General features: G+C 50.7%; 1 protein-coding gene across 3 annotated transcripts in view; it reads left to right on the top strand.

Annotated features, from left to right (window-relative positions):
* The first annotated feature begins 2,826 nt into the window (after nt 1-2,826).
* TTC6 (tetratricopeptide repeat domain 6) overlaps nt 2,827-10,776 on the top strand; it is a 255,994-nt gene continuing 248,044 nt past the window's right edge. For all 3 annotated transcript variants that reach the window (XM_077262594.1, XM_077262599.1, XM_077262589.1), the window contains exon 1: nt 2,827-2,961. The gene's annotated coding sequence lies outside the window, so the exon portion shown is untranslated. The remainder of the gene's footprint in view (nt 2,962-10,776) is intronic.

Below are 10,776 nucleotides of genomic sequence, written 5' to 3'. Positions count from 1 at the left end.
CGATTCTGCACAAAGAAGTGACATGCTGCGGGTTGTAAACCGCTGCGTTTCTGTGTGTTTTTTCCCGCAGCATGTGCACTGCGGTTTGCGGTTTCCATGTTAATGTAAACGCAATGGAAACTGCTGCGGACCTGCAGCATCAAAATCGCCGCGGATCCGCGGTAAAAACCGCAAAGTGTGAACATGGCCTTAACAATGGTTTGTTCGTCGGCCTCCTTCACAATACGCCATGTTGGACCCTCACACACAACACTGCTCAGTCAGAGAGCCGCCTGGCTGGCAGGAATGATATTATGGGCCTCAGCCATTTTGTTTCACTGCTGAGCTAAAATGAAAGCTGAGCACTGGTTGCTATGGTCGACAGACAGCTTTACTGTTAGATGAGGCCCGATAAGTGACCACACGTGGCGCGAGGCTGTTCTCCATGACCGCACTTGTACTAAACATTATATATACCCCAATGTAGTGCCATGATAATAATAAAACTCTTCCCACCAAAAATAAGTCCTCATGTGGCGATGGTAGTGCAGCGCCCCAGAGTCCTGGTTGCTGCAGTACTGACGCTCCACCGCTATGGGGAGCTATGGTACGTCTGATGGCACTGAAGGAGTTCTTCTGACCAGGTATCACAGTCACCAATACACTTCACAGTCTGGCCTCCAGGGGGAGCTAAGGGTGCTATGTATTAGGCCACTCCTCACAATCTGGTAAAACTGGGGGTTAGGCAGAAAGTGAGACAGAAGCTGACTGGGAATCGAACAGGCAACACCCTGTGGCAGAGGGTGTTGCGGGGAGCGACTCAGGGGGGTCCCTGTCAGGGGTGGGATCCTGACAGAGGCCTAGAGAACAGAGAGAACGTTACGGGACCGCGCCTGCACTTGATCGCGGCGGTACCCTAAGAAAGGACAAGAAGCGAGGTATATTGTGCTGAGTGAGAAACGAGATCAACGCAACAAGGAGAAATACCAGTAGGAGTCGTGCTGTAAGACGAGGCAACATCCTACTGAGGCGCGTAGCCGGTGGCCGGAATGCCGAGGAAGTACTAGGCTCCAAGCAATACTTCAAACCTACGACAGGACAGTCAGCTATAGGCGGGCTGTCTCACACAAATCACCTACGAAGACACAGGGGGCAACAACAGGAGAAGGGCGACACTAGGGTCCAGGAAGAGCTCCGAGCCTACCCGTCATACGGGTGCGTCCTAGCCATATCACCTGGGGGACGAAGAAGAACATCATAATTGAGTTGTGAGGGAATTTCAGAAACAGACACAACAGTTGTGGGGGACTATCCCGTAAGCACAGCAGGGGAGGACCACAACACACAAGCGCTAGAAGAAGGTAGGCACAGATTTCCACCTGTGAAGAGAACTCTGGAGGTGCCATCGGACCGGCCGGACTTGCGCAGCCTGGTTGACCGTATTCCGGACTGAGGATCCTGAAGCCTTCAGTAAAGAGGTAAAGAGACTGCAACCTGGTGTCCTCGTTATTTACTGTGACCGGCACTGCACCGCACCACCACAATATCATCACCATACCTCCACCTTCATTGTACGCCCCTCAGCAGGGTCACGGACCGGGCCTAGCCACCGTGACAACCCCAGAACAGAGACTCAGAGGCCGGTACCGGGTACCCCTCGGCCCTGCGACAGTGGGGGCTCTACAGTAGCAGAGAAATAAAATAGTTCTGACATTTGAAATGCAGCAACGGTCGCCAGTTTTGGGCACCAGATTCGAAATGCTCCCTTCATAAGGGCATCTCATATCGATAGTGTGATGGCTGCTATTAGTAGCTCTCATCTTTGGGCTACGTTCACACAGGAAAAAAAATTAGAAGACTCAGGGAGCAGTTGGAATGAAAAAGCATGTATCAGCACTGGATGTATGATTTCAGCCACATATGTTTGATTAGGAAATGTTAACGCGTTTCAGAGAAAGACACGCTTTAGAGGCTCGTCATACAGGAAGGTCCATGGCGGCTTCTCCCTGCCCGCTGCCACGGATTCATAGATCTTTCCCTATACACGAAAGCAGCAAGAGCCATGAGTAACAACCGTATATATTTCTAGGTTCGAAACGCGTAGGATTCTCTCAGGATGTCCTGTTTTAAAACTTGTGTTTTTTTTTTTACTTTTTAATGAAGAAAGCTCTTTTTTTACTTGAAAAAATAGGGAGTTGAGTGCTGCACAAGATTATCATTTTTTTCACAGGCAGAATTTTTGTCACTCATGGGCGGAGTGGAGGGGAGACATGGCGGACCTGCCCTCCTGACTAGTCACTCTGCATCCTGGTACCCAGCGGCGCTCAGTTTTCAAGGTTTCTGCAGGGTTTAGGTGTCTGTACTCTGTCCTGGTCCTGCTCACAGCTATTTAGTATTATCATTACTAGGCCTCATTCACACGTTCAGTATGTGGTCATCAGTATTTTACCTCAGTATTTGTCAGCCAAAATCAGGAGTGGGTGATAAATACAGAAGTGGTGACGTGTTTCTATTACACTTTTCCTCTGAGTGTTCCACTGCTGATTTTACTGAGGTAAAAGACTGACCAAATACTGAATGTGTGAACATGGCCTTATTGTTGCTGCAGTTTTCTGCAGTGTATCACTGGCCAGGATAGAGGTTAGCACAGCTTTGGTCTTGCTTGGCTTATAGTGGGCTGATACAGTGTCACAAGTCCAGGTTTTAGCTTTGCCCCATAGATAAAGCCGCCCAGTCCTCCCAGCAGCACTACTGGGTGATCTGACAATCCGATTCCCCATTGCTATTCGTCTTGCAGTTCCATAGCCGGCCGCTGGGACGTAGCAGCGAGCCCAGTCAGGATTGTGGGCGGGGCTCTGGAAAGTCTCTTCTTTGTTACTATGTAGAGAAGTTTGGGGCCGGTGTCCCGGGCGTTGCTAGGTAACGGCTCCGCTTCTCTCAGGGCAGCTTGTGACCCGCTACACCGGAGCCGGAGAGAGAGAGGTGGGTGCATGAGAGAACTAAACCGCACGTAGACCGTGTCATCAATGTACATTGAGGCGAGCGGTGCAAACTGGAAGCAGTCTGTGCAGTGACAAGTGCCGGTAGCCCCCCGCCTCTTCTCACCGGAAGTCCCCGCGAAATCAGGAGTTTCTTATAAATGATTGTTTATTTTTACTTGTTTGTAGACATTTATGTTGTGTGAAGCTAATACCAAATATTGGGGTGTGTGAAAGATGGGGACACAATGGTGTGATATTGGGGGCACTAAGGATGGGGACACCAGCATACCTCCCAACCTTTGAAGATGGGAAAGAGGGACAAAGTTTGCGGCGCGCGAAGCGCGCCGCGGCAAATTTTAGGCCACGCCTCTGACCACACCCATTCATAATTAGTCACACCCATATCCACGTCCCAAGCACACCCATTTAGCACTGCTGATCACACTGTTTCATATACAATAGTTATAAACAAAAAAATATGGCCACACAGTGCTCCATACTGTATAATGACCACACATGATGCCCCATACTGTATAATGGCCACACATGACGCTCCATACTGTATAATGAACACACATGACGCTCCATACTGTATAATGACCGCATGCATACTGTATAATGGCCGCACATGACGCTCCATACTGTATAATGACCGCATGCATACTGTATAATGGCCGCACATGACGCTCCATACTGTATAATGACCGCATGCATACTGTATAATGGCCGCACATGACGCTCCATACTGTATAATGACCGCATGCATACTGTATAATGGCCGCACATGATGCTCCATACTGTATAATGAACGCACATGATGCTCCATACTGTATAATGACCGCACATGATGCTCCATACTGTATAATGACCGCACATGATGCCCCATATTGTATAATGACCGCACATGATGCTCCATACTGTATACTGGCTGCACATGATGCTCCATATTGTATAATGACCGCACATGATGCTCCATACTGTATACTGGCTGCATATGATGCTCCATACTGTATAATGAACACACATGATGCTCCATACTGTATAATGGCCACACATGATGCTCCATATTGTATAATGACCGCACATGATGCTCCATACTGTATAATGACCGCACATGATGCTCCATACTGTATACTGGCCGCACATGATGCTCCATACTGTATAATGACCGCACATGATGCTCCATACTGTATAATGACCGCACATGATGCTCCATACTGTATACTGGCTGCACATGATGCTCCATACTGTATAATGACTGCACATGATGCTCCATATTGTATAATGACCGCACATGATGCTCCATACTGTATACTGGCTGCACATGATGCTCCATACTGTATAATGAACACACATGATGCTCCATACTGTATAATGGCCACACATGATGCTCCATATTGTATAATGACCGCACATGATGCTCCATACTGTATACTGGCTGCACATGATGCTCCATACTGTATAATGACCGCACATGATGCTCCATACTGTATAATGACTGCACATGATGCTCCATACTGTATAATGACCGCACATGATGCTCCATACTGTATAATGACCACACATGATGCTCCATATTGTATAATGACCGCACATGATGCTCCATACTGTATACTGGCTGCACATGATGCTCCTTACTGTATAATGACTGCACATGATGCTCCATATTGTATAATGACCACACATGATGCTCCATACTGTATACTGGCTGCACATGATGTTCCATATTGTATAATGACCGCACATGATGCTCCATACTGTATAATGACTGCACATGATGCTCCATACTGTATAATGACCCCACATGATGCTCCATACTGTATTATGGCCACAGTTCTCCATACTGTATAATGACATACAGGCACGCAGCTCACACACATGCAGCATCACACACACACAGTATCACACATACACACGCAGCATCACAAACGCAGCTCACAAACACATGCAGCTTTGACACAAATGCATCACACATGCAGCCATCACACACACACACAGCCATCACACACACACGCAGTCATCACACACACACGCAGCCATCACACACACACACGCAGCCATCACACAAACACGCAGTCATCACACACACACGCAGTCATCACACACACGCAGTCATCACACACACACACGCAGCCATCACACACACACACGCAGCCATCACACACGCAGCCATCACACACACACACACACGCAGCCATCACACACATGCAGCCATCACACACACACACACACACACCCAGCCATCACACACACACACTCAGCCATCACACACACACACCCAGCCATCACACACACACACCCAGCCATCACACACACCCAGCCATCACACACACCAGATACCTCATACACACATGACACACACACAAATGCAGCATCACACATCTCACACACACACACACATCACACACACACACACAATCTCCTCTGTGGTGCAGGGGCGGCTGATCTGTCCATGTGCAGCTCTTCAGTTTCTCCGGCTGCTCACAGCTCTGCACTGTCCCGGCACCTCCCCCGTCTCTCCTTCTCTGCCGGGATAGCAGCTAAGAGCAGGAGACGCCGGAGCTCTGTGCACACACCTCAGGTAGTGAGTCGCTGACCTCTCATCTTGATCGCTGCTGGCTCTCTTCCTCAGCGTGGCAGCGCCGCACACACAGGGGGCGGGGGCGGGGGCGGGAATCGGTCGGGAGGAGACCCAGCATGTATAAGAAAAAAAAAACAGCCACAAACCTAATCGGGCTCTCTCTACGTCCCGGAAGTGGGCGGGGCTTCACCGGCGGCCGCAAATTCGGGATTTTAAATGCCCGAAGCGGGACAGCGGGACCCCAGTGCCAAAGCGGGACTGTCACGCTGAAATCGGGACGGTTGGGAGGTATGACACCAGGCACACAGTGGTGTGATATTGGGGGCATTAAGGATGGGGACACCAGGGACACAGTGGTGTGATACTGGGGGACACTAAGGATGGAGACACCAGGGACACAATGGTGTGATATTGGGGGGACGCACAGGATGGGGACACCAGGGACACAATGGTGTGATATTGGGGGACACTAAGGATGGGGACACCAGGGACACAATGGTGTGATATTGGGGGACACTAAGGATGGGGACACCAGGGACACAATGGTGTGATATTGGGGGACACTAAGGATGGGGACACCAGGGACACAATGGTGTGATACTGGGAGACACTAAGGATGGGGACACCAGGGACACAATGGTGTGATATTGGGGGACACTAAGGATGGGGACACCAGGGACACCATGGTGTGATATTGGGGGGATGCACAGGATGGGGACACAATGGTGTGATATTGGGGGACACTAAGGATGGGGACACCACGGACACAATGGTGTGATATTGGGGGACACTAAAGATGGGGACACCAGGGACACAATGGTGTGATATTGGGGGCACTAAAGATGGGGACACCAGGGACACAATGGTGTGATACTGGGGGACACTAAGGATGGGGACACCAGGGACACAATGGTGTGATATTGGGGGCACTAAGGATGGGGACACCAGGGACACAGTGGTGTGATATTGGGGGCACTAAGGATGGGGACACCAGGGACACAATGGTGTGATATTGGGGGACACTAAAGATGGGGACACCAGGGACACAATGGTGTGATATTGGGGGCACTAAAGATGGGGACACCAGGGACACAATGGTGTGATACTGGGGGACACTAAGGATGGGGACACCAGGGACACAATGGTGTGATATTGGGGGCACTAAGGATGGGGACACCAGGGACACAGTGGTGTGATACTGGGGGACACAAAGGATGGAGACACCAGGGACACAATGGTGTGATACTGGGGGACACTAAGGATGGGGACACCAGGGACACAATGGTGTGATATTGGGGGGACGCACAGGATGGGGACACCAGGGACACGATGGTGTGATATTGGGGGACACTAAGGATGGGGACACCAGGGACGCACTGGTGTGATATTGGGGGCAGTAAGGATGGGGACACCAGGAAGACAGTGGTGTGATACTGGGGGACACTAAGGATGGAGACACCAGGGACACAATGGTGTGATACTGGGGGACACTAAGGATGGGGACGCCAGGGACACAATGGTGTGATATTGGGGGCACTAAGGATGGGGACACCAGGGACACAGTGGTGTGATACTGGGGGACACTAAGGATGGAGACACCAGGGACACAATGGTGTGATACTGGGGGACACTAAGGATGGGGACACCAGGGACACAATGGTGTGATATTGGGGGCACTAAAGATGGGGACACCAGGGACACAGTGGTGTGATACTGGGGGACACTAAGGATGGGGACACCAGGGACATAATGGTGTGATATTGGGGGACACTAAGGATGGGGACACCAGGGACACAATGGTGTGATATTGGGGGGCACTAAGGATGGGGACATCAGGGACGTAATGGTGATATTGGGGGACACTAAGGATGGGGACACCAGGGACACAGTGGTGTGATATTGGGGGGCGCACAGGATGGGAACACCAGGGACACAATGGTGTGATCTTGGGGGCACTAAGGATGGGGACACCAGGGACACAGTAGTGTGATATTGGGGGACACTAAGAATGGGGACACCAGGGACACAGTGGTGTGATATTGGGGGGACACTAAGGATGGGGACACCAGGGACGCAATGGTGTGATATTAGGGGACACTAAGGATGGGGACACCAGGGACACAGTGGTGTGATACTGGGGGACACTAAGGATGGGGACACCAGGGACACAGAGGTGTGATACTGGGGGACACTAAGGATGGGGACACCAGGGACACGGGTCAGATATTGGGGGACACTAAGGATGGGGACACCACGGACACAATGGTGTGATATTGAGGGCACTAAGGATGGGGACACCAGGGACACAGTGGTGTGATATTGGGGGACACTAAGGATGGGGACACCAGGGACACAATAGTGTGATATTGGGGGCACTAAGGATGGAGACACCAGGGACACAATGGTGTGATATTGGGGGCACTAAGGATGGGGACACCAGGGACACAATGGTGTGATATTGGGGGCACTAAGGATGGGGACACCAGGGACACAATGGTGTGATATTGGGGGCACTAAGGATGGGGACACCAGGGACAAAATAGTGTGATATTTGGGGGACACTAAGCATGGGGACACCAGAGACACAATAGTGGGATATTGGAGGCAGTAAGGATGGGGACACCAGGGACACAATGGAGTGATATTGGGGTGCACTAAAGATGGGGACGCCAGGGACACGATGGTGTGATATTGGGGTGCACTAAGGATGGGGACACCAGGGACATAATGGTGTGATATTGGGGGCAGTAAAGATATGGACACCAGGGACACAATGGTGTGATATTGGGGTGCACTAAGGATGGGGACACCAGGGACACAGTGGTGTGATACTGGGGGACACTAAGGATGGAGACACCAGGGACACAATGGTGTGATACTGGGGGACACTAAGGATGGGGACACCAGGGACACAATGGTGTGATATTGGGGGCACTAAAGATGGGGACACCAGGGACACAGTGGTGTGATACTGGGGGACACTAAGGATGGGGACACCAGGGACATAATGGTGTGATATTGGGGGACACTAAGGATGGGGACACCAGGGACACAATGGTGTGATATTGGGGGGCACTAAGGATGGGGACATCAGGGACGTAATGGTGATATTGGGGGACACTAAGGATGGGGACACCAGGGACACAGTGGTGTGATATTGGGGGGCGCACAGGATGGGAACACCAGGGACACAATGGTGTGATCTTGGGGGCACTAAGGATGGGGACACCAGGGACACAGTAGTGTGATATTGGGGGACACTAAGAATGGGGACACCAGGGACACAGTGGTGTGATATTGGGGGGACACTAAGGATGGGGACACCAGGGACGCAATGGTGTGATATTAGGGGACACTAAGGATGGGGACACCAGGGACACAGTGGTGTGATACTGGGGGACACTAAGGATGGGGACACCAGGGACACAGAGGTGTGATACTGGGGGACACTAAGGATGGGGACACCAGGGACACGGGTCAGATATTGGGGGACACTAAGGATGGGGACACCACGGACACAATGGTGTGATATTGAGGGCACTAAGGATGGGGACACCAGGGACACAGTGGTGTGATATTGGGGGACACTAAGGATGGGGACACCAGGGACACAATAGTGTGATATTGGGGGCACTAAGGATGGAGACACCAGGGACACAATGGTGTGATATTGGGGGCACTAAGGATGGGGACACCAGGGACACAATGGTGTGATATTGGGGGCACTAAGGATGGGGACACCAGGGACACAATGGTGTGATATTGGGGGCACTAAGGATGGGGACACCAGGGACAAAATAGTGTGATATTTGGGGGACACTAAGCATGGGGACACCAGAGACACAATAGTGGGATATTGGAGGCAGTAAGGATGGGGACACCAGGGACACAATGGAGTGATATTGGGGTGCACTAAAGATGGGGACGCCAGGGACACGATGGTGTGATATTGGGGTGCACTAAGGATGGGGACACCAGGGACATAATGGTGTGATATTGGGGGCAGTAAAGATATGGACACCAGGGACACAATGGTGTGATATTGGGGTGCACTAAGGATGGGGACACCAGGGACACGATGGTGTGATATTGGGGTGCACTAAGGATGGGGACACCAGGGACATAATGGTGTGATATTGGGGGCAGTAAAGATGGGGACACCAGGGACACAATGGTGTGATATTGGGGTGCACTAAGGATGGGGACACCAGGGACACAATGGTGTGATATTGGGGGCAGTAAAGATGGGGACACCAGGGACACAATGGTGTGATATTGGGGGTACATTAAGGATAGGGACCCCAGGGACACAATGGTGTGATATTGGAGTCCACTAAGGATGGGGATACCAGGGACACGATGGTGTGATATTGGGGGGACACTAAGTATGGGGACTGTTGTGAACTCTGTTTTTGGGCTCCCTCTTGTGGTCACAAGTGGTACTGTGTGAGTGCTGTCTTTGGGCTCCCTCTGGTGGCTCTTTGTGTCATTCTGCAGGTCTGAGGCTGGATCAGCTGTCTCGTTATCTGTTAGCTGGTTTCCTATTTAGCTCACCTGGACTTTCAGTGTTTGCCTGCTGTCGATGTATTCAGTGCTATTTTGATCCCTCCTGAATTCCTTCGCTATCAGTCTCTCCAAGAGAAGCTAAGTTTTCTGTTTGGTTATTTTTTGCTCATCAGTGTTCAATATGTTTTTTGGTTATTTACTTGTCCTTGTCCAGCTTGCTAATATGTGATTTCCTTGCTTGCTGGTAGCTCTAGGGGGCTGAGTTTCTCCCTCACACCGTTAGTTGGTGTGGGGGTTCTTGAATTCTCAGCGTGGATATTTTGTATAGGGTTTTTTACTGACCGCACAGTTCCCTGCCTGTCTTCTGCTATCTAGTATTAGTGGGCCTCATTTGCTGAATCTGTTTTCATTTCTACGTTTTGTATTTTCCCCTTACCTCACCGTTATTATTTGTTGGGGGCTTCCTATATCTTTGGGGTCATTTCTCTGAGGCAAGTGAGGTCTTATTTTCTCTATAGGGGTAGCAAGTTTCTCAGGCTGCGTCGAGACGTCCAGGAATTTAGGCACGTTCACCGGCTACCTTTAGTGTGTTTGTTAGGATCAGTTGCGGTCAGTCCAGTTACCACCTCCCTAGAGCTTGTTCTATGTTCAGTAACTTAGCTAGTCCATTCTGTGATCCTCAGCCACTAAGGATCATAACAGTACAGCAGGCCAAAAAGTGTTTAATGC

The sequence above is a fragment of the Ranitomeya variabilis genome, chromosome 1 (assembly GCF_051348905.1).
Source record: "Ranitomeya variabilis isolate aRanVar5 chromosome 1, aRanVar5.hap1, whole genome shotgun sequence".
In the NCBI taxonomy this organism is placed as follows: Eukaryota; Metazoa; Chordata; class Amphibia; order Anura; family Dendrobatidae; genus Ranitomeya; species Ranitomeya variabilis.
The sequence above is the reverse complement of the archived record's forward strand: the minus strand, read 5'-3'. Positions and strand labels throughout refer to the sequence as shown.